Genomic DNA, 27816 nt, shown 5'->3' with positions numbered 1-27816 from the left:
TTGCTTGGTGTGTGAGTGAGGGCCCTACTGGTCAGCATTTGATATTTGATTCCTGCTCCTCTCACCTCTTTCTGTCTTTTCTATGGAAAACTGGGGCAGAGAAGTTTCTAGAAGTATGAGCCCAAGGGGATTTCGTACCCTTAGATTATTTTATTTTCACACAAGACAGTTGCCACCTGTTTAAAGCAGCTGAAGTTGCAAATATTAAGACCAGCTCTGCACCCTCTGCCCTGAGTTTGCTCAGCACATATCAAGCCCTGTGCTGGGCACTATTTTCAGCCCCTGAGACAATAGGGAATGGTCTGTGGAGTGGGGAGCTGGCTCAGGGAGGCATGGGGTGCTCTGTCCTGCGGGGCCTCTGGTCTGGGCACCTTGGAACACCATCCTGACAGTCCCCTGTTCTGCTCTTGACCCCCAGTTCGTTCATGTCAACTGATCAGTTGGAATAAAAATATCTTCAGAGTCTATTTCCAGTTCTGGGTTAGTTCTCACCTGGTGACTCTGGTGGGGGGCTGGGTGTCCTGTAGGGATGTCCCTCCCTTGGGGGACTCACCGCCAAGAAGGAGCGAGCCCAGCCTGCTAAGGTGCACTGAGCTGCGAGGAGCCCTGTGACAAGAATGAGCTCAGAAGGCCACAAGGATGAGCAGCGGGTGGGACAAACAGAGGCATCTCAGCGGGTCCTGAGGTGGCAGCACCTGCCCACAGCCCTGTCCTCAGACTTGAGGTGGCCCATCCCCCACAGCAGAAGGCCAGTGGCTCATTCCTTCGTGTGTTGGAGATTGTGCCTGTCGTGCGGCAGGCGCCTCCTTGGCCCTGAGGTCACAGTAGCTTGTAACCCCAGCCACTAATGGGACCAGAGCTGGTGACCTCTGTCCCCAGAAAGGCACCTTTCAGCACCAGGCTTCCTCCTGGGGCCGCAGGCGAAGGCCCCCTGTTATTTTCCTGGAGCTGCTGTAAAAAGTAACACCCCACGTGGCTTCCAGCAGCAGAAGGGTGTCCTCGCCCAGCCTGGAGGACGGGGCCCTGCGTCCCCCGAGGGCAGCGGGGGAAGACCCCCCGCGGCCCCTGGAGCCTCTGGTGCTCCTGGCTTCTGGCTGCCCTGCTGAGGCCTGCCTCCTCCTCCATTGGCCTTCTCTGGGCCTGTCCCTCCTCCTCCTCTCTGATGAGGGCTCCTGTCATTGAACTTAGGGCGTCTCATCCCGGGCCACTCATCTCGAGTTCTTTCACTCAGTCATCTGCAAAAACCCTTTTCTCAAAACAGGCCACCTGCATTCATTCCATGGCCTGTCGTTGGGGTGGACACCCGTCAGCCCGCAGCAGGGCCGGGCTCCCTGGGGAAGGTCGGGCTCCCTGGGCTCTTCTCCCGGTTTTCCAATTTGTTCTTTTTTTTTTCTTTTCCTTTTTTTAAACCTAGACAATTCAATATAATTTTTTTTTTGGATATGATTTCACTTTCACATGAGCGTAAGTCACAAAAATAGCACCAAGGGCTCCCACAGGATTTTACCCAAGTTCACCAGTTCCAACATTTTGCCCCTAAGGAGGTGAAACGTGCCCATGTCCTTCAGGCTGAGCGGTGGGTACGCTGTGAAGCCCTGCCCTCCCCCAGCCCAGCGGCCCACGGGTTACTCCTGGGGCTGGACAGTTGTTTCGTCCCTGAAGGCAGCTGGTCTGCCCAGGTTCAGTGTTGGCATTGGTGTTACCCCCTTGGGTAGTAAGAAGAGCGTCTGTTCCTGAGAAGGTGACACTGACCTGGCAAAGTCACAGCAAGGGTGAAGTTGCAGTGTGCTCACCCCACGCTGAGCCAGGGGCCACCCTGGGCCCTGTCCACTTCTCCCTTCTCTCTGATGTCCCAGCTGCAGGCTCCTGTCACCCAGTGAAGGTGGCTTGGAGAAGGTGGCTCCCTGCCCGCTGCACTTTGGTCCGTTTCTGCCCCACCCCCAGGCGCTGGCCCCGAAGCCTTTGGCTGCACTGCTCCTGCCCCATTCATCTTACTGGGCGTCCTGTCGAGGGCTTCCCAGCACCAGGCCTTCAGTGTGGCGAAGGGCCTCATGCAGTCACCTGGAACTTGCAGAGAGGGGTCACCAAGGAGAGGGATGATGAATTTGGGGTGCTTCCCTAAAGAAGGGACAGCTGCTGTGGGTTAGAAGGCCACCTTGGGGACATCGCTCAGGTGAAACAGGTAGGGAAAACGTGTGAGACGCACCTGGAGTGGGTACAGAGCAGGGCCAGGCAGGTGAGCCGACTGCTCCAGTGACCCGGGACGGTGGTGCTTCAAGCTCTGAAGAGCTCTGTTGTACCCTCCTGAAGTTGCGGACCTACTGTGAGGAGAAGAGGCAGGGGTTACAGGATCGCCATCCAGAAAGCTCCCGCTGAGTTCAGGCAGAGTCACCACCAGAAAACCAGGGAGAGAGAGTGTCATGATGCAGAGACTGTGTTCAGGGCACAGGTGGGGACGGTAGGTGGGACCGGTGGGGAGGGTAGGTGGTTGGGTTTGAATTAAATTACATCTTATTATTAGGAGTCCCAGTAAGTGCCAGCGGGTCAGCGCAGCTGCGGCCATGATGAGAGGGAAGGGTGGTGATGGCATGTAAGAGAAAACCCAGTGACAGGCCTGTGTGGCTTCCCTTCATAGTCCTAAAAGCTGTGGGAAGGGGCAGGGACAATATCCTACCTCGATGACATGGACGGGGATGCAGAGGTGCTCAGAGGTGACGTGAAGCGCATGGAGTTAACACGCCGGGGCAGTGGCAGGGCTGCTCTGGGGCCCGAGTCTGGGGGCTCCACGCCAGGTTCCCTCTCTTAACTTCTGAGCACCGGACCGTTTCTCTCCTGAGCAGGAGTTTCCCACGTCAGTCTAGGAAGTAAGCATCTGTTGAGGCCCAGGATGGCCGCGGGGACCGCCCCTCTTCTCGGCAGCCAGGGCAGGCCTCGGGAGCAGCGTGGAGCTTGCTGTGGTGTGGCAGTTTTCTCTAACCTGCCCTGCTGGGCGTCACCTCCGGCCGTGTGGGGCTGTCGTGACTGAGGGGTGGCAGTTCTACTGGGAATTCATTTTAATGGGTGGAAATTTCAGCAGCCCCTTGGCCAGTGGCTGCCCCACATAGTTCTGGAGTACTGGGCCACCTGATATACTTGGCTTTCCATGTGGTGCCACTAGAGAGCCTGGTTCTGAGCCCAGTTAAGGGCCAACTGGGCTTCTGCTGGCTTCTGGGTGGAGCTCAAGATGGTCTCTGCTCGTTATCCTTTCTGGCTCTGGGCTCTGTTGCAGGTGGACGTGCATCAGCTTCAGGCGGTTGTGGCATGTTCAAAGGACCTTTGTGGATGCCCCTTGCTTGCTGGGTTGCCCTCCCATCCTGCAGGTATGCAGAGGGAGCACCTGCTGGTGGGATATCTTTGCCTTCCCTGGGGTTTGTTCAGACCCCGTCCCTCTGTCTCAGTGGAAGGAGCCGTGGCTGGGGTGCTCGCTGGCTGAGCTGGGCCCTGAGCCGCAGGCCCCTCACTCCTAGAAGGGAAGCCCCCTGGGAGTCCCTGATGCTCAGCTCTGAGAGATCTTGATGGCAGAGCGACCTTTTGGATGATGAATGTTTGTTTCTGGAGACTCCAGGGACACATAGGCAGGCTGATTGCAGGTTGGGGTATTTTTTACAGGAACGAGTGTCCACCCGCTGATCACAAGTGGTCAGGTCAGAAGGTCAGGGCCTCTGCTTGAACTGAAAGCCAGACCTAGAACCTCCTGTTGAAACTCAGGAGGTTGGCTCTGGAGAGCTTGGAGAAGCGGGTAGAGGGAGGGCATAACCTGGACTGGGTCACTGAAGTCCGAGTCCTCATCTGCCGAGTGCCCCAGCTCCCCACCCCAGCCCCAGAGGTGGGTACAGGTAGGCTTGGAAAATGCCGTTGGCCAAAGGAAACAAAAATGGCAGAGGCCAGTGTCAGGCAGCCCTGAGGACACAGCCCTGAGCCCTGGGGTGCGTATTCTGGGTGGGACTCAAGGTCTGTAAACACTCCTGCCCAGCAGTGGCTCAAGGCTTGGGCCAGCTGGGAGGCCACTTTAGGAAGGCTCACCCTGTGTCCCTGGTAGCTCTTCAGCAAGGGACAGCTTAATGGGCAGTGCTTCCCCTGTCATAAAGAGGGAATGGTCAAGTATTTCAGGTATTTGAAGACTCCTTTTAATCTCGGCTTCATACATGCAGATAAGGAGAGGTGCTCATGGTGGTTCTAGGACTTGCCCAAGGCAGATTTGTTGAAAAGTATTCCATCGCACACCGGCCTCATATGTACATGGGAAAGTCCCTCTGGTCAGTTTACCTCCTTTGACATTTATTGAGTGCTTGTAGTATGCACGGGGCTGCCTGGAGCGTGCACTTTGGATCTGAAATTCCTGGAATCCCGTGGCTTGGGTGTTGATTCCTCTTGGGGTCCCTGTTCTTGGTTCATGATGGTACCCAGCTGCCAGCGGCATGCAGGAGGAGTGGAGCTCAAGGCTGGCTCTGGAAGGACCGCTGGCTCGTTCCACAAGTGCATGGCGCTGAGTTTTCCAAATGGCAGCCTGGGAAATTCTGGATCTGTCAGAGCGGAGTGGGAGATCTTGAGAGATCTTGCAAACACCTGGGGTTGCACACTTGTCTTTTCTCAGGGACATGTGCCTGCCTGGCCTTTTAGGAACGGGGTGTGTCCCTGAGTGTGACTCACTAACAGTTGCATGGTTGGGATCTCTGTCATCAAGACGACACTGGCCTGGGGTTGTAGCCTAGTGGCAGAGCGCTTGCCTAGCATGCGCAGGCCCCTCATGTACTCAGACGACCCTTGAAAAGCCAGCCAGAGAGTCACTGTGCCTTTTCTACACTAAGGCACAGCCGGGAAAGGCAGGGCATCTGGCCTCAACCTCCCTGGACGCCTGCTGCTGGGGGCCCTGCAGATTGCTCAGCAGTCGCTGCTGCACTCCATCCTGTAGGGGCTGCGGCCAGACCTGTAAACTGTGCATGGCACCAGGTTTCGCCTGTCATTGTCACTGCCATGTTGATCAGTGCTTCCCACTGGCCTCTGTGGCACGTCGCTCCAGGTGGCCCACTTGACTGCTTTGTAGGAAGTTGCTGGACTGAGCAGCAGGGCAGGATTTGGGGAGCCAATCACCACTGGCCAGTCTCTCCAAGATTGCTGAATTGTTCCAAAAAGAGCTCTTGAACCATGGCCTCCGTCCATTAGGGAAGACCTCTGCCCCGTGCTGTCTTGGGAACGTTTGAAGGAGAGATTGCTGGTTGCTTTGCCCAATGTACTCCAGCCCAGTGGCACCGTGAGGTCAGCTATAAGGAGGAGCCATGCCAGGGGCCCAGAGAACCAGCTGATTGTGGGAAGGACAGGAGCATCAGAGCCTCTGGAAGCTTCCAGATGACCCTGATGCCAGCCAGGGTTGAACCTCACTTGGCCATTTGATTGGGCACCCTCCCTGGCCACCTGTGTACAAGTGGTTCATGAAGACACAGGAGACAAACCAGTCAGGACATCAGGGTAATGGAGACAGGGAAAGAGGTCACTGTTGCCCGTGGGGCTTAATCCTCACGCCTCACGCCTGCTGCAGGAGGAGGGTTCTGAACTGGCCCCATTTTATGAATGTCAAACTAAGGACACAGGGTCTGCTCAGAGGCAAAAGGCTGACAGTATTGGTGTCAGGATAAGCCTAAGGTCCCTGAGGTTGCAGAGCGCTGGCCCTTAATCTATCTGGCTGTCCCTGATTGTAGTGTCATTGTTAGGGTTCCTGTCCACTCTGGAATTCTACCCAGGTTCCAAATGAAAGGAAAATAAAGTTCCTCATATCATGTGCAGAAGCTGACCTGAGTTACCTTTTTGAAAAAGACTTAGTTTAGGAAACTCAGATTTAAATCATCTGTAGGCCTCTCCATAGGGCTTTATGTATTAGGAGTCGGACATTTGAATGCACACAGATCTGGGATTCAACCCTAAGGGCATCCTGGGGAGGAGGAAAAGGACTGAATCGTGCCTCTCGCGCCTACATATTCCATTCTCTGCCTAGAGATCAGGTTTCTTTGACTTAATCCTCAAAAGCCTCCCGAGTTGATCTTTTCTCATAGCCTGAGTTCTGTGTCTAGTGCCCCAGGGTTCTGTCCCAGCTCTTATTCATACCTTATTGCAGTTTTACCAGTAAAAATGTCACCACCGTGGTTGCTGTCACATATTGCACCAACAGCATTGTCGTTGCCTAGAATGGAATTGGAGAAGACAAAATCAATAAGCAGCCCCCGTGACTAATCACAATGCTTCAGATATCCAATATGCTCCATCCATACACTGAACAGAGAATTTACACAGGCATAGGTGTAGTGGGGACTAATCTGTAGCCATTTTTTTTTATCTGATGTTTTAAACATTTATCTATTTTATTAAAACACTTTGTAAATTATCATTTTTAAAGCCTATGTAATGGTTCTTTGATAAATCATATTCAAGCCAGTCCTGTTGTTTGAAAATTAAAGTTTCTAATAAATTTGTTACCTGTAAGGGTTACATAGTAACATTGCTGTTACTGTGAATATCTTTGTGCACATGCCTTTGATGGAAAATCCTTCTGACAGATTCTTAGCAGAAGGATCATTGAGTCAAAGGGTATGGCTTTATGATTCCAGATCCTTATTACCAATTTACTTTCCAACAGGATTGTTTATGCCTCCTCTGTTAGCACGTGGACATGTCACTTTCGCTACAGTGGCATCAACCCTGGGTGTTATGAGCTCAGAAAACCCAGTGGTGCAGAATGGTTCCTTGTCGGGTTGTACCTTTTCCCTTAGTGAGGTCGTGTTCTTCTTTCCATCTCCTTGTTTACCACTCTCTTTGGGAGTGCTAACTTTGGCTGCTTCTTGAACCAAGTTGGTTCCTTTCCATGTGGACTCCTTCAAGTTGAGCCAGTTACACTGCAGCCTTCACTTAAAACCAGTGAATTTCAAAATTGAGCCTTTGTGTGGAAGTCGATTAGCACATTGGCTCCCCTCGGAAGGCTGGGACTCAAACAGCCGCGCCTCACATCCACGAGTTCTGCATGAACTCACTGGTCGGACTCGGGGTTTTTATGACTTTTAAACTTCACACTTTTACCCTTAGGATTTTCTTATGAGCAAGGTAGGGTTTTTCTTTAGAAATAACTTTGAGACACACCTCCCTTCAATTATTTTTGGGCTTCCTAACTCAACAACAACAACAAAAAAAGAAGAAAAGTCCCTGTGTGTTCCTGTTAAGTCTCTTTATTTGTGGGTGGCTTGCGTTTCTAGATAGCTTTCTCTGATTTTCTCTTGCTGCCTCACACACCACATCCTGTGGGGCTGAGGCTTCTCCAGCACCTTGTATCTCTGCTGACTGCCGTGCCGTGCCTCCAGCTGGAGCCTCCCTCCCCAGGAAGGCTGAGGCTACTTGGAAGAGGCCGGGCTGGATTTTAAAGAGCCAGTGGTGTGTGCTTGGATGTGTTAGAAATACCCATATTCAGCTGATCAGGAATCATAGGATGGGAACTGGATTTTCAACTTAGAGTTACACAATCTTAGGGCTTATGTATTTATTGGTGGTATTGGGGATTGAACCTGGGGTCTTCACATGCCAGGCAAGTGCTCTACCACTGAGCTACGTGTCCAGCCCAGAATCTCAGCATTTGAAGAACCTCAAAGGTCACCTCTTCCATCCTTCTTCAGAGCAGGACTCCCCTCTACGGCATTCTGGTGCGTTGGCTGTTGCCTGCACCCCTTCCAAGAAATTTATGTCTTTCTTATTGAATAAAACCATGTTCCTACAGGCTGAATTCCCTTTATATATATATATTTTATATATCTATGTGTGTGTGTGTGTGTGTGTGTGTATTAAATGATTCCTAGTTGAGAGGATGTGAGGGAAAGCAAAAGGGACACTGGAACACCGTACATCACGCAGGTCTTTCTGTGAACACACGGCTCTCTCTGCAGTGTGCATTCAGGTTCAGCTGTCTCAAGTAGACTCCCTGAGCCTCAGTTTGCCCATCCTGGGACAAAAAGGCTGCCTTTCAGAGCTGGTGTCTAAGTGATAGTCCCCTGCCCGCCCAGGGCCCTGCACGGGGGAGGTGGAGATCCAGGCCTGATGAGCGATCCCCCTGTGCTGATCATCTCTCCGATGCTCAGACTTCCTTCCTTTGCCTGGGCTGATTCCTCGGGTGATAGTGACCCGGGGTCACTCGAGAGCACTTGCACTTGAGAGAAGTCATTTCTTTTTTTCTTCTTTCCCTTCTACCCTGGGAGAAGTCAGGAAACTGCTCAGAGGGGACTACTTTGGGGGCAGATGGAGACCCACAGGTGACTTGGAACAAGATAGGACGGTCCCCTGGGAGCTGTGATTTCTGGACAAGGAAGGGGCTGTCCTGCTCTTAGTCCCCCCCCCTCAGTCCTGGCATTTGTTAACCTGAGGTTCCCCTTTCTGACCCTGGGAGCCCTGAAGCTGTAGCCCTCAGGGACCCTGGGCTGGTTCCCGGTCCAGCCAGCCTGGCTCTCGAGGATGTGGGAGGGGTCACTCTTCCTGTGCCTGGGGTTGGCCTCCACTGGACATCTCCTCTACTCTTCCACAGGCTTTAGCGACGAGGCCTTGTAATCTTCTTGGGGACGCCAAGTCCCCCTCCTTGGCGCTCCGGCACTCTAGGCCTCTCCCTGTGATTACCAACTGCAGTGTGATCCTCGGGGCCTCCAGCTTCAGCGCCCCTGTCCCCGCCTGTGAATTGCCAAATGAGTTCAGAGGAGTCTTTGGGTTTTTTTTTTTTTTTTTTTTTTTTTTTTTTTTGCTTTTTTGAGCCTTCAGCGTTTTCTTTAGAAAAATGAAAGGCTGAGACTCGGAGCTTTGGTGCTTTCTTAAGCCCTCCACCTGCTTTGGCAACTGAAATCTTAGGCACCAGCCTTGTCCAAATAACTGACTCGTTAAAGGAAAGCTGCTAAGCCAGGCGCACACCTGTAATCCCATCGACTTGGGAGGCTGAAGCAGGAGGATGGCAAGTTTGAGGCCAGCTTTAAACAACTTAGTGAGACCCTGTGTCAAAGTAAAAAGTTAAGAGAACTGGGGAGGGGGCTCAGTGGTAATGCACCCCTGGGTTCAATCCCCAGTATTCCCCCTCCCGCCCCCCCAAAAAAAAGAGGAGAGCGGCTTTGGTCCAGATGAGTGGTTCTTCTCCTGCTGTCCCCACCTCATCCACATCAAGTCCTCAGAACTGACCTGCAGGAGAATTGCCTGGACCCCGGGGGATTTGTGAGCACGGTTGGGAAGCAGCACAAGGCGGCGGACCAGGGATCTAAGACCAGCATCCGCTCAGTGACCACTAACCGTGTCCACCGCTTCACACAGGTTCTGTGTTTCCTGCGGCACTCCAGGAGCTCCGTGTCCTTCACCTTGTATCTCAGAAAAGGCCCCAGGCTCAGGGGGGTGCTGGGCCCTGTGTACCTGTGGCTGTGCAGGAAGGAAGTGGTGGAGCCCCATCCCGGCACAGGTAGCTCTCCACACAGCCCGCCTGCTCGCTCTCTGAGCTTTACTGCCTCCCTGCGACGTGGGACTCCATCCTCGATGGCCCAGCATTTTCGAGATGGCTTCAGCTTAGGGACCTGTAATAACAGGCCAGAGGCACTGGTGTTTTCTAGAACACACCATAGCATTTCATAATGTGCCTCCGTGAAGTCACTGGTTCCGAGATGTCTCGGGTCCAGTCCACCCCTCCCTCCCGCCGTCCTCAGGACTCTGATTTGCACTCACCGCTGGCCTCATCCCTTCTCCCCTCAACACTCCCATCTCCTTTTCCAGGCTTCACCGTGGGCAGTGAGTTCCCGAGGGCCCCTGAATGAGCCTAGCCTCCGGGTCTTGTCACTCCAGGAGGGAGATGGAGGCCACATCCAGGTTTCTCCTGGCCCAGGTCTGCCCCTGAGGCTGCTTCTCAGCATGGAGGCTCCAGCCCCCAGCTGCTTTAAGAGAGTGGCAGAGCTGGGGAGAGAAGCCCTGTGGACACCCCTAGGATGGCTTGTTCAAGAAGTCTCCCTTCAGTTCTGAAGCATGGGCCAGCAGCTGTCACCCATCACCCGGGGCCCAGGAGCGTGATGGCTTTTATCACTATAGGATTAAGTCTGCAAGCTGCAGTGGTGTATCTTAGTGCCTTCTGTCAACTGTCTCCACTGGTCAAAGCAGTCGGAATCCACATTCATGGTGAGAGATGTTCCTGGGACAGACTGTCCCCTTGTCGTGCCCCTTTGGGCTGTCACAGTGATGAGGTGGTATTTACCTGGTAGCCCATGAGCAGAGCCAGGACTCAGCTTGCTCATGCCGGTGCTTTTCCTGTATGTTCTCTCCTTTCTTTCAGGCTGCAGGACACAAGCTGCCGATTTCTTCCAGGGAGTTCTCCATGAGTTCCTTAGTCATCCCCTTCACCGCCAACGGTACCTGAGAATCGTGGCGAATCACTAACTAAATGCACACTGAGTCATCATTGCCCTCCATTTGTTGGGTAGCAGCTTCAGAAGTGGCTTTCCTGTTCAGCAGCCGTATGGGTCCATCATCCATGTGTTCATCCGTTCACATCTCTCCAAGCTTTGCCAGCCATCATGCTTGTACAGGGTGTTGGCCAAGGCAAAGAAATGGGTGTCCACCTCAACCACCTGGATGCAGCCACATGTTAAAACCAGAGGGTGTGTTTGCACACTCTCTGTGGCTCTCACTGATGACGGTTGTGAACCCGGCCTCAGCATCCTGGTCACCATGGTGCTCCAGGGAAGCAGCTCGCACCTACCAGTGCTGCTCGCTGTACTTACTGGTCTTCCTCCTGGTGCCACAGGACCTGAGCACAGACCGGAGGAACCTTCTGGGTGCATGTTGGGATCCCTGGGCAGCAGTTGTGGAGATGTAGACCAGTGAGCAGAGTTTATCAGGGGGTGCCTTTGGGATCAACAGCGGTGGGACCAGGAGGATGAATCCAGGATGAGACAGAGGGAGAGGTCAAGCTGTGACGGCGTTGCAACCATGGACAGTCCTACAGGCACCCAGGAAAGAGAACGACCTTTGAGAGTTGCCCTAAATCAGGGTGAGGTTTACATCTGTCACTGCTTGTAGCCTTGCCTGGAAGGATCATCTACCTTGAACCGAGGTAGTGATATCCAGTTGGCCTCTTGAGAGGACCGGCAGCTGAGCATCATCTACCTGCGCTTCCACCCACTGCCTTGAGTGATGGCCAAATGGATATGTCTGTGCTTTGTTCCCATGTTGTCCTCTGTACCCAGCATGTCAGAAGCACTCAGTGTATTGTGGAAGAGAATTATCTAAGCTTCGTAGGAAGCAGCAAATATTTACTGTTTTGGCAAGTGGTTTATTTTGATCCTGTTACACATCGGGCACCAGTGCTGTTCCTTCAGAGTTTACAATCTAGGGGTTTTGAGGTGGGCGGTGGTTCAATCTGGCTTCCTGGAAGACTCGACCTTCATTCTGGGGGTGTGACTTCCTGGACTGTGGGCTCTGGGCCAACTTTGGGCCCAGTGCATCCTTGGCTCTCTAGAAGATGGCTTATTGAGAACGGAGAGTTGAATGGGTCTGGGATGTTTTCTCAGGGAGGGGAATCTCCATGGAACCCACCGGTTGGTGCACCTGTCCACCGTGGGAAATTCCCTGCCGAACTTAGGTTCACTGGTGTTTTAACTCCCAGTAGCCTGGAACTTCCCCTGGGGTCCCATTCTCAGTGATTTTACATCACTTGAGTAATTAGAGAATGGAACTAAGTGGAAACACATACGTGTGCACATACACACACACACACACACACACATATACACGTACACACACACATATATAGTTTTTCTTTCTGTGAGTCACCAAAAACTACAGTATATACAAAACCACTTAGATTTTTTTCCTGTATGCAAATGAGCTGTCATTACAGTTCAGGAAGTAGAGACTCTGAGCAGCGAGAATGAGATGAGATCAGTAAATTCTAGATATGAAAGAGGCATAGAGATTGCCTGATCCAGCCTCCTTCCTGTGCAGGAAGCCCCTGGTGGGGACTGGGCCGCGGCTGAGTGCTAGGAGAGAGGCTTAGGGTGTGCAGCTCTGTTCCCGACGCCCTGGGCTCCCCGGGAGCAGGAGGAAGGTACCGGGGCCTGGTGGTTGTGTTTATCTGCCCAAGTCACCCAGGTGATCAGAGAGGCTTTGACTGAAAGCAGTGGCTTTGATGTTCTAGGTGACAAGACCCAAGCGTGCTGGCAGGAAGGGAGGTTTTTGGGGTTGGAGAAATGAAACTATTTACTTTTGGTGGTGACTTAATCACTTGACACCCCTACCTACAGTGGGAGGATGTTTGTGAGGGAAAGTTGAATGCAAGAGTAGGTACATAGAGGAAAGTCTGAGATGGTCCAGGAGGTGACCCTGCCTCCACGGCTCAGGGAAAACCTCCCGTCACAGCGGCCTTCCAGTCTCTTTGCTCCCACGCCCCCAGGTCCTGGTTTCAGTGGTGAGATTCACATGGCACTTGATGGTTCCAGAGCACCTCGCCTCCTGCAGCCCCCACAGGAGACAGTGCTGCCGGGCGCTGCTGCGTGACTCACCCATACAGCTCCCCAGGCCACTTGGCTTGGAAACCAGTGGTCTCCAGCTTCAGACTTCTTCCACGGGGCCTTGGTGGACCTCCCTGTCCCTCCTGGGGGAGGCGCAGGCTTCCAGAGCCTGGTTGCTGGGGCTCAACTTTCTCCCTCTCCTACCACCCTTTCTCCTCTGCGGACACCGTGGGTGCCTTTCCTGGCCATTCTTGCCCTGGTTTCTTGAGCTGTCAGATGGAGATGGGAAGAACCCTGCCTGCCTCCTGTGTTGTCGGGAAGCACTGTCGGCTTCCTGGCAGATGCACTGTCGGGTTCGGTAGCTGGGGTCGGAGTTAGTGGCTTTTGCAGCAGAGCTGGGATTTCAGACACACACAGACTTGGCCTTAGCCACTCCTGATCCCCTGTGTCGCTGCTGCTCCTGGGTCTTTAGTCCTTCTAGACCCTCTGTCCTCACCTAGTAGGAGGGTGTTCACTGAGTGACAGCTGGTGCCAGAGACCAGGCCTTGCACAGCAGAGCACAGAACAGGCTCACATGGTAACTGCAGTCATTTATTGTTTTGGGTTCAAACAAAACAAAATAATTGTTTTTTTTAAAGTAGAAAATAAATTTTGCTATTAGAAGGAATTAATTAAAATACATTTTGAAAAAGTGGTCTTATTCTTGCTTGTGACCTTGAAAAAGAAAAAAAAGAAAAAAAAAGAAAAAAAAAGTGGTCTTATTCTTTTGCTGAAATTGGAATAAGCCTCTTAGCATGTTTCCTCTTGCTATCATGGAATACCTGAGATGCTGATTTGGAAAGCAGTTCATTTGGGATCACTGTTCTGGAGGCCAGGAAGTCCCAGATGGTCAGCTGCCTCATTCTGCTTCATAACATGGCAGAAGTCAGAAGGACAAGACAGCAGGTGCGGAAGAGGCAGAATACCAAGGGCAGTTTTGTTTTTTAACAATATGCTATTTTAATAACTAGTCGAGTCCCGTGAAAGCAAGCAAGAACTCACTCATCCATGAGAAATAACCCAGGCCTAAGGAAGGCATGAGTGCCTTTGAACAACTTGCAACCCCACCTCCCACTATGATGGTCACTTTGACATGAGCTTCAGTGGGGACAGACTACTTTCAGATCATAGCAGTAAGTCATCACAAGACACAAAATCCAACAGGGAGAAGCACTTCAATGAAGCCTCCTGCCTGTGTCCCCAGATTCCTGTCTCCCAGATGACCTGGCTGTCACCAGTTTATTGGGTCTTCCAAAGATAGTCTGTATATTGTTGAAAAGATGGATGTCAGTGACTGTGTCTACTAACAGGATTGAGCACCTGCTGTGTACAGTACTGTGCTCACACATAGAGGGCAGAGAGACATGGGCTGGGGCCCCTGCAGTCCACCTTTGGGTTTCAGGGTCGAGTCTCTGAGGCAGAGGAATGCTGGTCTTGCTGCTGTGCTGACCTGAAGTACCCATCTTCCCATTGCCTGTGGAATCCCTGTTTGGCAACCTGGGTTCAGATGCCAGCTCACCCATGTACTGCCTGATGGGAAGACTGTGTCCTGTTTGTTTCTGTTGGTCCTGTGAAAAACTGCTCCTGGTCACATTAATGACAGTAATGATCCACTCTCCTTTGTTTTCCTTGGTGGGACAAAGTGGTGGTTCAGTTGAATTTCGGTTTTATCTTTTGTAATTTTCTACACCGTGAATTGCAACGTTGGTAAGTAGGTAACATGGGTTATGCTAGAAAGATCTTTATTTTTTTGCTTGCATGAGCAGGGTTAGTTCTCAGCTCCCTAGACCTGTGTCTCTCCTTGTCTTTAACCTTTGATCATCTTTTATTCTGATGACTTCATTCAAACTAGCAGAAAAAAAAAATCACAAGGGTGATACAAAGAACTGCTGTATACCCAGATTCACCAGTTGTTAGCTTACACTGCAAAAACTCTCCTCTCTCTCCCCTATTTGAATAAGGTGCAGCCATGACCTTTTATCCCTAAATATTCAGGATGCATTTCTGAAGAACAAGGGATTCTCTTGTGTAACCACCGTGGGATTGTCAGACTCAGGAAATGTAGCATTGCTGCAACTGAATTATCTAATGCACAGACCAGTTTCATCCGGCATCCTGATGTCCTGTTGGACGACTTCTTCCTGATTTCGAGTCCCTTGTCCATGGCCGCCATATCCCTTCACCTTGCCTTAACCTGCAGCATCTCCTTGGCGGTTGCCCACCTTGACCTTGTTGCAGAGGCCTGGCCAGTTGTTGGGTAGAATGCCCCTGGTTTGGGTTAGGACCTTCGTACTTGAAAGCTCATGTTGCACCACTTGTTCAACTGTGTCTCCTATATCCTTGGTGGTCCCCTCCCCTGTGGCTATCAGTGACTATGTCCATCCATCCATCACGGCGCCACCGTGATCTGGGAAGGTAGCCACTCTATGCCTGATTACAGGCAAGGACCAGAGAGGTTGCTAAGTTGACTGCCCGTGGTGACACAGCAACCTGGTGGGGACTAGCTCTGGCCTGGCAGCCTGTGCCTGTTGGAATCTGGTGAGCATGGGAGCAGGGCTTGCTGATCTCTGGGAGACGTCTGGCCACATCTGGGTTTGTGTCACTTTCTGAGGCTTCCTTCAGGGCAGCGACATATTCCCAGGCTGGCCTGTGCTCAGAAGCTTCCGGGGCAAAGTAGTCTCATCCTCTGCCATCCAGAGCTGCTGTAGGGCCACAGTCCATCCCATGGTCTACTTGCAGTGGGCAGATGGGGTTTGGCTGACTTTGAGGTCAAAATTGTGTGCCAGTCTTATTTCATGGCTGGCTTTCTCCCGCTGTCCAGGTGGCTGAGGGTCCCTGCCTCGGGGGCAGCTGGTCCTGGCTGCAATCTGTGTGTCCAGTTGGCTCCACTACCTGGGCCATGCGTAGGTGGTGTTCAAGGTTCCTGCCCCAGAGGCGAGGCTGCTTGGCTGCAGCAGTGGGTGCTTCCTGGGTGCTGTGTCTCCCCCGTGCTGTGGGTGCTGCTTTTCTTCTCTTTTGACCTTCTCCTGGTCCTAGAGATTGAACCCAGGGGTGCTTTACCACTGAGCTACATCCCCGGCCCTTTATTATTTGGAGACAGGGTCTTACTAAATTGCTGAGGGTCTGAGTTGCTGAGGCTGGCCTCTAACCTGTGATCCTCTTGGCCCAGCCTCCTTAGTCACTGGTATTACAGGTGGGCTCCACTGTGGTGACTCGGGCCCTGCCTCCCCTTCTGGGAGGAGAAGGGAAGAAAATACAGCCCTGCTTTCTGGGTTATGAGAGGAATAGAGGACCTGGGACTGGTGACACAGTGGGAATTCTGCTGGCAGACCTCGAAGCAGAACAGCTGAGGGGTTGGGGTCTCGCTACCTCTCTGCCTCTTGCCTCCTGGAGGTCTTGGGGGGGCCTAGATCTGCCTGTCACAGTGGCCCGGGTTCCTTCGACAGCAGAGTATGCTGGGTCCCCGCAGGGCTCTGGCAATCCTGGAGACATCAGGGAAACTTGTGAGAGGGCCCACGACTTGTTGGAACAGGTCACCTGCAGAGTCTCTTTGTCAACCCAGAGCGAGTAAATTCCCTGTCCTTGAGGGCTGTGTTGAGGGGAGACGGCGGAGGCCTGGGTGACCTAGGCCCTGGTACACCTTGGCCCTCTCCCTGTTCCCCCTTCTTCTGCTGGGCTCGCCAGACATCTGAGCGGGTTCCCCCATGGCCGCCCCGTGCTGCACCACTCTCCTGCCCCTGGTTTGTCTTGTGTGGAAGTGACCTACTGCTGTCCAGGTTCAGAGTGTAGACAGGATGGGGACCCTCCCACTTTGTACCAGGCTCTGGGCCCCCCAGCTACCCCAGGCCTCTCTCCCTTGGGCCTGCAGCCCCTAGGGAAACTTAAAAATGAGCCCCTAGTTTCCCTGGAACATCGCTCCTTGCGTGTGGTTAACACATTAATTAAGAACATTAATCAGTCCGGCTGCCTTGGAGAGAGTTCTTTCTCCTGCAGGAGCCATGGCTCTGTGTTATCACTGTCCCCACAGCTTGTGCCGACACGGGTGGGGGCAGCTGGCAAACCAATGGTTCACCTGCACATTCTGCTAGGGGGCCCGCAGGCTCCTTAACCAGCCTCAGTGTGAGTGTCCATTTCGTTAAAATGAGAATGTACCTGTGTCCCGGCCCCCCAGGATCACCATGGGTGTTCGGTGGGGTTCCCATGGGACGGTCCTGAGCGGAGCATCCTTGGCAGGGTGTGCTGGTCACCGGCTCTCTGGTTGTGATGAAGGCACCTCCTCGGGTCCCCTGTGGTTTACAGAGCCACTCCTTCCTGTACTGCCCAGTGTCGCCCACGGCACACCGGCAGGTGGGCAGTGCTGCAGTCCCTCCTGTTTCACAGATGGATGAACTGGGAAGTGAGGGCCACAGCCTGGCTGCAGCTGGGGACCCTTGCCCCAGCCCTGGTCTTTTCTGGACGCTCCTTGCCTCATGTAGTCTCCCCAGCCCCAGGGGCTGAGTCTCTGCGCTGAGTGAGTCACCCAGGAGCTGGGAAGAGGGGAGACTTTATTTTTCTTCTTAGGAGTCATCTAAGCAGTGAAGTCTCAGGCCTCTGTTAAGTGACCATAAGAGGTGCATGTCTAAGTGCTTTTGATCTTCTGCTCTGCGGAGATTCTCCAGGCTAGGAACAAGTCTTCAGGACAACCCCCTGAGGCTCAGGGTTGAACTTGCTGAGGCCCCTAAAAGACCTTTGGAGCAGGAGGGGTGGCTGCCAGCCCAGGAGGTCTGATAAGAGCCACTGCCAGCCAGGAAGTCGCGCTGTCCTTTCTGGGCAACCAAGAGAGTGTGTCTTGACAGCAAGGCGAAAGGTGCTTTCCTTGCCTAAGTGCCGGGGAGCCCAGGTGGGCGCATGCTGTGGGTGCAGGGGTGCCGGGGCTGGTGTCTGGGTGTGAGGCGGCCAATCGTGCTTTTCCTATGGGGGGATCCACCCTGCACTGCTAAGAACTGGACTCCGTGCGCTGGGAGGGTTGACCAGCGCTTCTACAGGAGGAGGCGGGACTGTGCCGAGCTGCTGCAGGTCTGTCTGGGGTGCCCACCCCCCAGGGGAGAATGTTGACTCAAAGCAACAAACGTGGCCATGCCCTTCCCAGAGGAGAGAGGGGGATTCACCGTGGCTTGCCCACTGCTCCCACCTGTGGGCAGAGATATTTGGTCAGCTAGAGCTGAAGGCAAATCCCCCTTCAGAACTTTCCAGTGTCCTCTGTGCTGAGTCTGTGCCCACAGCCCCATCCCTTTAACCATGTCACTGCCAACATGTTGGGTTGCTTTAGGGACGGGGGGGGGCACCCCGCTGTGAATGTGGTTGTAAAGGTACAATGTGGCTTTCTGTGGAGCCCACCCTGGAGCATCACTGTCCTCGAAGGACAGAGACGGTATGTGCCCGAGCCCCCAGAGAAACACCAGGTCAGGTCTGGGGTAGCCTAGGAGGGTCTTCCAGAGCGATGAGGCCAGGGCCTCCAGGCTCCTTCCTGCAAGGTCCCATCCTTCTGGCCACCCCATGGAACCCTCTCAATGCTCAGTTAAGATAGCAATCTCTGATGACACTACAGTTTTTGTTCCCTGAGTAAGTAATGCATGTTGACCACAGATCACATGCTAGATGATTGTGTGGAGCTTAGATAAAATTTATGGCACAGTTAATCTGATGCAGCTGCTTGGCTCACACAGCCTCCCCCCATAATTCTTGCTATCGGATGACTGAAAAGCTGTGGTAGGAAGGGAGACAGGATTGATGGGCAGGGACTTGGGAGTCAGGAGGACCCAAGTGCCAGTTCTGCCTGGGCTGCTTGTGTGCTTTCTGAAATGGGGGAATATCGGATCCCATCTCGAGAGGTATAGAAGGCATCCCATAGGACTTGGCACATAATAGTTGCCAAGTAAATGTCTCTTTTAGGGGGTTGCTTTTCATTTGGCATATAGTGAATATGAAGTTTTAATTTTATAATTGAATGAATCATCTTTTTATCAAATCCACTCAAGAGAAACATTGATATTAATCATTCTCTTTTTTTCTTATGCGTTTCTAGAATCTGGCTACACCTGGGATCTAAGTGCTTTTCGTCTGAGAAAATGCATCTCTATTCAGCCCCTCGGGACTTCCCCGAAGGAAAGATAGGATATTTGAGGTAAGGGATGTTCTCCTGAGCCTGGTGGGAGCAAATGTGACTTTCGGAATTGGTGGTCTCAGCAACAAAACGTGGGGTGTGGCGGATGGATGTGGCCCTATAAAAGCTCCCACTGACACCCAGGTGTGAGGGATCTCCCGCCTGGAGCAGCGGGTCCCCTCTACCCTGTCGGTGCCTGTTTCAGGCTCCCCTGACACCCAGGTGGGAGGGGTCTCCTGCATAGAAGGGCAAGTCCCCTCTACGCTGGCTGCAGTGGTAATTGAGCTCCCATGACACACAGGTGGGAGGGGGTCTCTTGGTTCCTGTGCTGCCCTCGACTGCCCGGGAAGCCAGTGTCCTGCAGCTGCACCGTGTCCTGGTCCTTGCCTTGCCCACAGTCCTGTGCCTAGGCTGCTCTCCCGGTGCCTAGCTGAGGGAGAGCCCACCGCCGTCTCTTGGCTGAGCTCCCCACTTCTGTCCATCTGTCTTGCTCTGACGTTGGAGACTTCTCTGGGAGGAGGAGGAGCAGGTGGGTTAGGTATCAGGTCATGACACCTGATTGGGGGGGGGGATTGGGAGGTCTTCCTCTGCCCAGTCGGATCATTGCGTTTCCTCCTTCCTCCTTTCCCCTCCGTCATGTGCACCAGCTGTGCTGCGTGTGGCTGCCTGGGATGAAGGGAGCTGAGGCCGGGGCTTCGGCGGACCTCAGTCTTCCCACTTGGACACTTGCCTCACCTTGGGCAGATCACTCAGCCTTGCTGAGCTCCAGATTCTGCATCTGGAGGTGAGGGACGGTATCAGTGCCTGCTTCATGAGATTGCTGTGGGTGTCCCATGAGGGTGGGCACCCAGAGCTTAGCAGACTGCCTACGAGGAGCAGGAAGTGCTCTGGGATGAAAAAGGTATTCTCGTATTGATATGTTCCTTTGATGTGCCAGGCCATGTGCTCTCTGCCCTTCACCCACCACCCAGTCAGCCTGGGAGCTGGCTTGTGAATTCCCTTTGGGGCTATGTGCAGCTCTTGTCCGAAGCAGAGCTGATGAGTCCCTGCACTCGACTGCAATGGGCAGCTTAAGATACAGCTCCAGCTGGGCGCAGTGGTACATGCCTGTGATCCCGGCAGCCCCGGAGGCTGAGGCAGGAGGATCGCAAGTTCAAAGCCAACCTCAGCAATAGCGAGGCACTAAGCAACTCAGTGAGACCCTGTCTCTAAATAAAATACAAAATAGGGCTGGGGATGTGAGTCAGCGGTCGAGGGCCCCTGAGTTCAATCCCCAGTGCCAAAAAAAAAAAATACCCCAAGATGTTGGAAAGAATTAATTAATTAATTGCCTGGTGAAATAGAAATGGTGTGATCCCACCACCAATTGGAAAGGTGTGCAGGGATGGAGAGGAGGTGAGAGAGTGGCGGTGGTGAGAGGGCTTTGGGAAGTAAGCGCAGACAGGTGACTGCAGAGAGCTGCACGATGTGGTGTCCCTCGAAGCCTCCCTCCACGCACTTGGGTGCCTGGTCTGCCCTGGTGTTCAGCATTCCCGGGACATGCAGAGGTGGAGCGAGCGAGGCCTTGTCCTTCAGTCAGGTGAGGGAGACGGCAGCACGTGGGGTATGTGCACAGTCATCCCTCGGTGTTTTCAGGGAATTGTTCCAGGTTCAGGGATGCTCAAGTCCCTGGTAGCTCTGGAGTACTATTTGCCTACAATCCATGCCCATCCTCCCGTGTACTTAAGATCATCTCTAGATCGCGTATTATAGCTAATGCCATGTAAGTAGCTGTCACACTGCATTGTCTGGGGAACAATGACAGTGTCTTTACCGTTCAGCAGAGATGCAGATTTTTCCCCAAGTGTTTTCCGACTGCAGTTGGTTGAATCTGCAGATGCAGAACTCGTAGATACTCTAGAGGGCTGGGTGTGCATGGGAGGCAGGGAGGGCCTGTCTCTGCACAGGGAGGCCTTCAGGAGGCTGCTGCCCCATGCCCTTGAAGGGTGCCCGAGAGTGGGCCTCCGGGGAGCCGAGCTGCTGAGTGGCGATGAAGCTGCCTTCCGTCAGCTGGAGCGGGAGCTCAGGCGCCTGCGTGTTCCCACGGCTGTTCATCTTCATTTCATGATCGATTCCCACGTCGGGGGAGGAGGCTCATCTGCAGTGTGTAGAGCCGAGGTCCTTCCTGCTCGCGTCACAGGCCTTGCTGGGCTCCGGCAGTCCTGGGGGGGTGTCTCAGGAGCCTCCCTCCTGTCCAGCTGGGGGCTTGGGGAGCAGGAGCGTCCTTTTCTGAGGGTGTCATCCCCGGCTGCACCTGCAGGGCTGTCCCGGGATGGGAGGAGAGGGCAGGGGACTCCAGGCACCGGGGCAGAGGAGCTGAAAGCGGAAAAACAGCCCTTGGTGCCCGGCCATGAGGCAGCTGTGTCACCCGCCTTCTGTGAGCAGAGAGGCAGGGCCAGGCCGTCCGAGGGTGAAAGGAGAGCCGTTTCCCGAGAGTCCAGCTGCTGGGAGCAGGGGGACAGGGCAGCTGGGGGCTGGGATTCCCGACAGGTCCTGGAAAGGGCCCCGCATCGGCTCACGGGCTTGTGGCTCTGCCTGTGGCCCCCCACATGGGGAGTCTGTCTGAGATGTGACTTACCTGGGCGCCACGCCAACAGGAGGTGGTCACCCCTTCCTCTGCAGGAGCCTGGACTGTGTTCTGTCCCTACCGTGGAACAGAGGTACAGGAACACACTGATGTACCCCGACTCGGCCTCCCCTCCCCATGTAACCCTGGCACGTTCTTCGTGGCTCTCCAGACCTTCCTTTCTCAGCTGCAAAGTGACCTGTGCCTGCTTGGGGTGCCAGGAGGATGGCAGAAATGCTCAGTGAGTGGGGGTCCTTGACTTGCTTCTCCTTCCCCGCCCTGACTGTCAGGCTCCCGGCGTTCTCAGCCTGCTCTCTCCCACCGTGGCCCTCCTCGCTCGGCAGCAGGATGCTCTTCCCTGTTGGTTGGTGCTGTGCTTGGAGTCTCTCCCCCAGAAGTTCATGTGCCGGAGCCTCAAGTCTGTTATGCACAGCGCTGGGAGATGAGGCCCCACGGGAGTGTTTGGGTCAGCGGGGTGGAAACCTCATGGATTGCTGGATACATTTTTTTTTTTTGGTGGAATGGATTGGTTATCATGACAGGCAGCCCCCTGGTTCCTCTTCTGAGTGCAGCCACTTGACCTTCTGCCATGAGGCCCTCACCAGAAGCTGATCAAACACAGCTCCTGATCTTGTGCTTTCCAGCCTCCAGAACTGTAAGCTCAGATGAACCTTTTTTCTTTTAAAGTGTCCAGCCTTGGGTACTCTGTTATAGCAACAGAAAACAGGTGACGACAATGGACTACTTTGCTTTGGACATCCCCTGCCCCCCTTGCTCTTTTGGGCCCCTCTCCTGGCCTTGTCTGCCCTGATGGCTTCTCTTGTTTCCTTGCCTGTATCCCCGCCCTGGCCCCCTCTGGCCCTGGTGAGAGAGCATCGGGTCATTCCTGCCCTCCTCTCTGTGGACACGAGCCAGCTCTGGTTTTTAGCTGCCAGGGCGTGTGTCAAGGTGACTTCCTTTATTCAGTTTTCACAGCAATAAAAGGACTCCTGGCCCACTCGCAACTCCACACTTGAAACAGAAACGTCTTTTCACACCACCTCGGTGTTGGCCCATTTCTCTATTACTGTTTCTTGTGGTTTCATATTGAGGTTTCTGATGCATTGCGTTTGACCTGAAGTTTATTTTTAGTAGTGAAGACAGACTTCAGCTAATGTCAGAACACGAGGGCAGATGCAGCGGAGGCATTCCTAAGTCTAGGGGAAAATGTGCCTGATTCTATTTCTTCTGGTGATGTCTGTCCCCCAGCACACGCCTCCCTGATGCCTGCTCTGCCCTGCAGAGGTAGGGAGCCATGTCTGGGCCGACCCCTGACAACAGGTGTTCCTGGGTCTCTTTCAGTCCAGCTGTCCAACAGCTGGCCACACTGACGAACACCCCCCAGAGCCATTGATGTGGTGGTCATCAGTACCCTTATCGTTAGAGTGAAGGCCAGGCTGCGGCATCCTCATTTTGTATTATCTCCCCAGAGGGGTTCATTCCTTCTCCAGAAGCAGTTGGGGACTTCTGTGGTCACCAGCTCTTCTTCCTGGATGGGGCATGTCTATGGGAAGGCTCTGGGTCCTGTCTAGCTCTCTCCAGCCTTTGGCCTCGTGACAGGGGCATAGGACATGCTCAGGGACAGTTTTCCTGGGTTGACTGAATTTCAGGACACTGACTTTGGCCTGGAGGGTTAAGGAGATGCAGAAGCCCTTCTCCTTCCAGGGCTGGCAAGTCTCCGAGAGACACGGTGAGCCCTGCCATTTGCTGAGGACTTGACAAAGTTTTCTCCTTTCCTCTATTGCCCAGGTCTTTTTTTTTTTTTATTAATATTTATTTCTTAGTTCTCGGTGGACACAACATCTTTGTTGGTATGTGGTGCTGGGGATCGAACCCGGGCCGCACGCATGCCAGGCGAGAGCGCTACCGCTTGAGCCACATCCCCAGCCCCTATTGCCCAGGTCTTTATTTTTATTGCACATGTATTTGCTGAGACCCCGTGGTGTGCCACTGTGTGGGGTCCCTGGAGTGAAGAGGAGGAGCCATTGTTACTGCCCTGAGGGAGGTCCAGACAAGGGGGCAGCTTCGGGGATCCCAGATCTCACTGGGGAAGGAGCTGGACACTTGGGGACAGTGCGCTGCTGAGCAGCAGGTAGATCTTCAGTGAGAGTGTGGGTTATCAGCCCTTGAACCTGCCCCACCGGATCTCAAGCCTGTGTCCTGGGCTCCAGCCGCTCCTTGCTCCCCTCCCTCTTCCTCCCCTCCCTCCCCTCTCTCTCTGCCCCCTCCTGGCCCTGCCTTCTGAGGACAAGGCTCTTTCTCTCTGATCTGGGGCTGTGCTGGGGTCCTGCCTGTGGCGAGGCCTGACTGACTTTCCCTGAGACCAGACCTTTCCCTCACTCCACCTCCCCAGCAGGTTGTGTGGCGATGGGCAGGACATGGCCGGCTCCCACTGCCCTCCCTCCCTGTCCTCTTCCACTTTCCTGCTGGGGGCCAGGTGCTGAGACAGGCTGCCTGGAGCCAGGTGAGTGGTAAACGGTCTCTGTCTTTAAAGGCTTCACAGTGTACTGGCCGTATCCACCAGGTCCTCCAGAGAACAGGGCGGGTGGAAGACAAAGATGGGTGCATATCTCTATGCGTGTCTATGTCCATATCCCCACGGAGCTCTATAGTGGGTGTGGAGAGAGGCGTATTTATCACAAAGGATTGGTTCATGCCGTTTTAGAGGCTGTGAAGTTGGACGATCGGTCGTCTAGCGCCTGCAGACCTATAGGGGGTGTGTGGTGTGGCTGGAAGGCCAGTGAGCTGGAGAGGTACCACTCTAGGTTCCAGCTCCAAGTTAAGGCCTGAGAACCAGGAAGACCAGGCGCAGGACCAGACTGTGCAGTTCCAGCAGCAACGCAGAGCCGAGCTCTCCCTGGCTCCACCTTGTGCTGTACTCAGCATTCTGTTTGTCTGTCTGTCCTAATTCTCAAGATATTGGATGATGCCGTCCACACCAGACAGGGCCCTGGTTTTATTCTGCATAACCAGATGAAAATTTCATCCGGAAACCTCCCCACCGACACACACAGAAGTCCTATTTAACCAGCTTTCTGGGCATCCAGTGGCTCAATCAGGTTGAGACATGCAATGGACCATCAGGCTGGGCGCGGTGGCGCAGGTCTGTCATCCCAGCAACACAAGAGGCTGAGAGGCAGGAGGATGGTAGGTTAGAGGCCAGCCTCAGTGACTTAGCGAGACCCTGTCTCAAAATAAAAAGTGAAAAGGGCTGGGGTGGAGCTCAGTGTTAAAGCACCCCTGGGTTCAATTCCTGGTTTAAAAAAAAAATGACCATCACGCCAGGGAAGACACAGTGTGTCTAGACACCTGGATTTAATGTTGGTCTCAGCCCACAGGCTGGAGGGCCCACTGACGATCTTGGCTCCAAAGCCACCCTTCAAGCATGGAGCCCCAGGGGACCCCGTTCATCTCACGGCCCCAGCTCTGCCACAAGGAGCCCATGCCTGGTAAACGGGAGCCGCTCCTGTTCTCATCCTCTCTGACTTTGACGTTTCCCTTCGCTGAGCTCAATGGATTGTGGCTATTCTTTGTCACTTCCTTGCTTAGACATCAGTTAGGGTTTTACTGAGCGCGGCTGTATCTATAGCATGAGACTCCTGGGACTGGGGACAGCCCTGGACTCCAGGTCTTGTGCCCCATGGGCTGCCTCCCTTTTGAGATGTAGGCATTTATCCACTTCTTGGTTCATTTCTTCAGTTGTCTGTGCACTTTGTCAGCCAGTCCTGAAGTGTGCTCAGCAGGGAATTCTACCAGATAGTTACTAGACTCCACTGAGAAGCCACTGTCCTTACCCCGGTGGTGCTACTGCGGGTGCTGGTGGAGGTGCTGGTACTAGTAGTGATGACGGCGATGGTGCAGGTGAGGCTCCCAGGGGCAACAGCAAAGATCATAAGTGCACAGGTGCCTTACACACGGTCCCAGGCACTGTGCGTGCAATGCCTCATTTAGTTGTCACAGCTTAGGAAGAAGTGGAGGTCCTTAGGTCACGTCTCCAAGATGAAGGAATCTTCTCACGGAATGTACGGCTCATGAAATCGGAGATGTATTGGTGCTCTGGGCTTTGGTACAATTTCAAATTCCATCTATTTTTTTTTTTTTTTTTAACTTTAGGCCAATGAGAGGGCCTCTGGCTCTACTGATGGAAGTGCGGCCCCTTGCGCGACCACCATCCTGGGTCTCTGCCTTCTCCCCCAGCAGATGCCTCCCCTCCCAGCAGGGTCTCCACCTCCGGCTCATTCCTGTCCACTGCTCCCCCTTCCCCTTTCTGTTCCCTTGGGATCCAGGTTTATCTGAGGCACAGGAACAAGTTCACCATCTGGCGGGTTATGAGAGCCACCTCTGCTTGCTGCTTACCCATCCTGGAGCTGGGAAGAAGGCTCCTGGCCCCTCTGAGCCTCCTTTCCTCCTCTGCAGAGTAGACTGTTCTCAGGAGCAGATGATGTTATCGTCTGTGACCCTGCAAGACCCAGAAGATGCTCCACCGGGGGGAGTGGGGATGAAGCATGCTCTGAGTGTGTAACCTGAACGCTGTCAACTGTCCCTGAAAGCCGAGCACTGGGAGCCTCTGCTGTGCCCCGAGCTTCACCATCCCACATGTGCGCAGCCCGTTTTCCAGCACGATAAAATCCTTAGGGTTTAATGGGAACCGACTGAGACCAGTGACCATGGGAGCAGAAACCTAAGGCAACATCCCGGGTGCCATATTGCTTTATCTGCACCTCCACTTCCACCCCATCACGACCCATCATGAACTTTTTGAAAATAAACCTCCATATGCATTTTAAAAGCAAACTTTACTTTGAGGAGAGGTTTAGGTGTGTGGAATTGTAAAGGTGGTTCCGGAACTTCCTGGACGTCCCGCACCATGTTCTGTACTATTAGCCTACTGCTAATAAACAGCGTCGACACATTCTGAGAGCTGAAGTTCATGCTTTTTTTGAGATTCCTGTTGTTTTTACCTACTGTCCTCCTTCTGTTCCTGGGTGCCTGCTGGGATCTCTCGGGACATTTAGTCATGTGCCTCCTCAGGGTCCTCTGGCCTGTAGCAGTTTCTCAGATGCCCCGTGTTTTGGGTGACCTTAACAGTTTTGACAAAGACCTCTTTTGGAATTTGTTTCTTGCTACTAGACTGAGGCTGAGGGATGGGGAGGTACACCAAAGGTAAAGAATGATTGTAGCAGGGTATGGTGGTGCCTGCCTGTGATCTCAGTGACTTGGGAGGCTGAGGCAGGAGAATCAAAAGTTCAACGCCAACCTCAGCAATGGTGAGGTGCTAAGCAACTCAGTGAGACCCTGTCTCTAAATAAAATACAAAATAGGGCTGGGGATGTGGCTCAGTGGTTGAGTGCCCCTGAGTTCAATCCCAGGTACAAAAAAAAAAAATTAGTTGTTATAAAACATGCCGACCTGACTTATACCTTTTTTTTTTTTTTAAAGAGAGAGTGAAAGAGGAGAGAGAGAGAGAGAGAGAGGGAGAGAGAGAGAGAATTTTTAATATTTATTTTTTAGTTCTCGGCGGACACAACATCTTTGTTGGTATGTGGTGCTGAGGATCGAACCCGGGCCGCACGCATGCCAGGCGAGCACGCTACCGCTTGAGCCACATCCCCAGCCCAACTTATACCTTTGATCACCTGGTTGAGGTAGGGTTTAGCAGGTTTCCTCACTACTAAGATGATCTTTGCGTCTGTTTTTTACTCTCCTTTGCATATTTTAGTTTTGGGACAGGAGTCACTATGTATAGTCAATGTGTAAGGAGTAGGGATTCACCAGGTGCTGTGGTGCACACCTGTAATGCCAGTGACTCAGGAGGCTGAGGCAGGAGGATCTCAAGTTCCAGGCCAGTCTCAGCATCTTATCAAGACCCTTGGCAGCTTAGTGAGACACTGTCTCAAAATAAAAAGGATTGGGCATGTAGCCCAATGGTAAAGCACTCCCATTTCTCTCAATTATTTATTTTTACTGCTAGGGACTCACGTGTTTATTTTATCTTTAAAGCTCATAATGGTTATAATTTCATTTGACTTTATTTTATTGCTCAAAGTTTTACAGCTTTGTCTCTTGGAGCCTCTTTCAGTTAAGCCCTGTGTTCCTTTGACGTACCTTCTCATTGTGCGTTTTTGTACATTTGTTTTGAATATGTCCATATTTCCTGGCACTATAAGATCCCTGGGCTTATCTTGTATATTTACTTAGAATCATTAATTTCTCCCAATAATCCTGGTTCATTTTATTGGAAAATGGTATTAGAAACCAAAACCCGGGTACTCGTCTGCTTGTTGCTGCCGGGTGTCATTTGGTTTCGACCACCTCAGCTGACAGACGTGGAGTGGTGGATGTTAGGATGTGTCCGTGCCCACAGGAGTGAGTATTTCTGTGGTGCCCATCTACATGGACATTAAGCCCACTCTCAGGTCACGCCGAGGCCCCGTCCTCACCTGTTCCCACACTTGAGCAGA

At 53.2% G+C, this 27816-nt stretch overlaps 1 long non-coding RNA gene across 1 annotated transcript in view; it reads left to right on the top strand.

Moving 5' to 3' along the window:
* LOC113195937 (uncharacterized) overlaps window positions 1-27816 on the top strand; it is a 176290-nt gene that overhangs the window by 53275 nt on the left and 95199 nt on the right. Inside the window, exon 2 of the long non-coding RNA XR_003302495.1 lies at window positions 18634-18732. This is a non-coding gene — a long non-coding RNA (uncharacterized LOC113195937). The remainder of the gene's footprint in view (window positions 1-18633; window positions 18733-27816) is intronic.

This window comes from Urocitellus parryii, chromosome 7 (assembly GCF_045843805.1).
Source record: "Urocitellus parryii isolate mUroPar1 chromosome 7, mUroPar1.hap1, whole genome shotgun sequence".
NCBI classification, from domain to species: Eukaryota; Metazoa; Chordata; class Mammalia; order Rodentia; family Sciuridae; genus Urocitellus; species Urocitellus parryii.
This window is presented reverse-complemented; position numbering and strand designations above follow the sequence as displayed.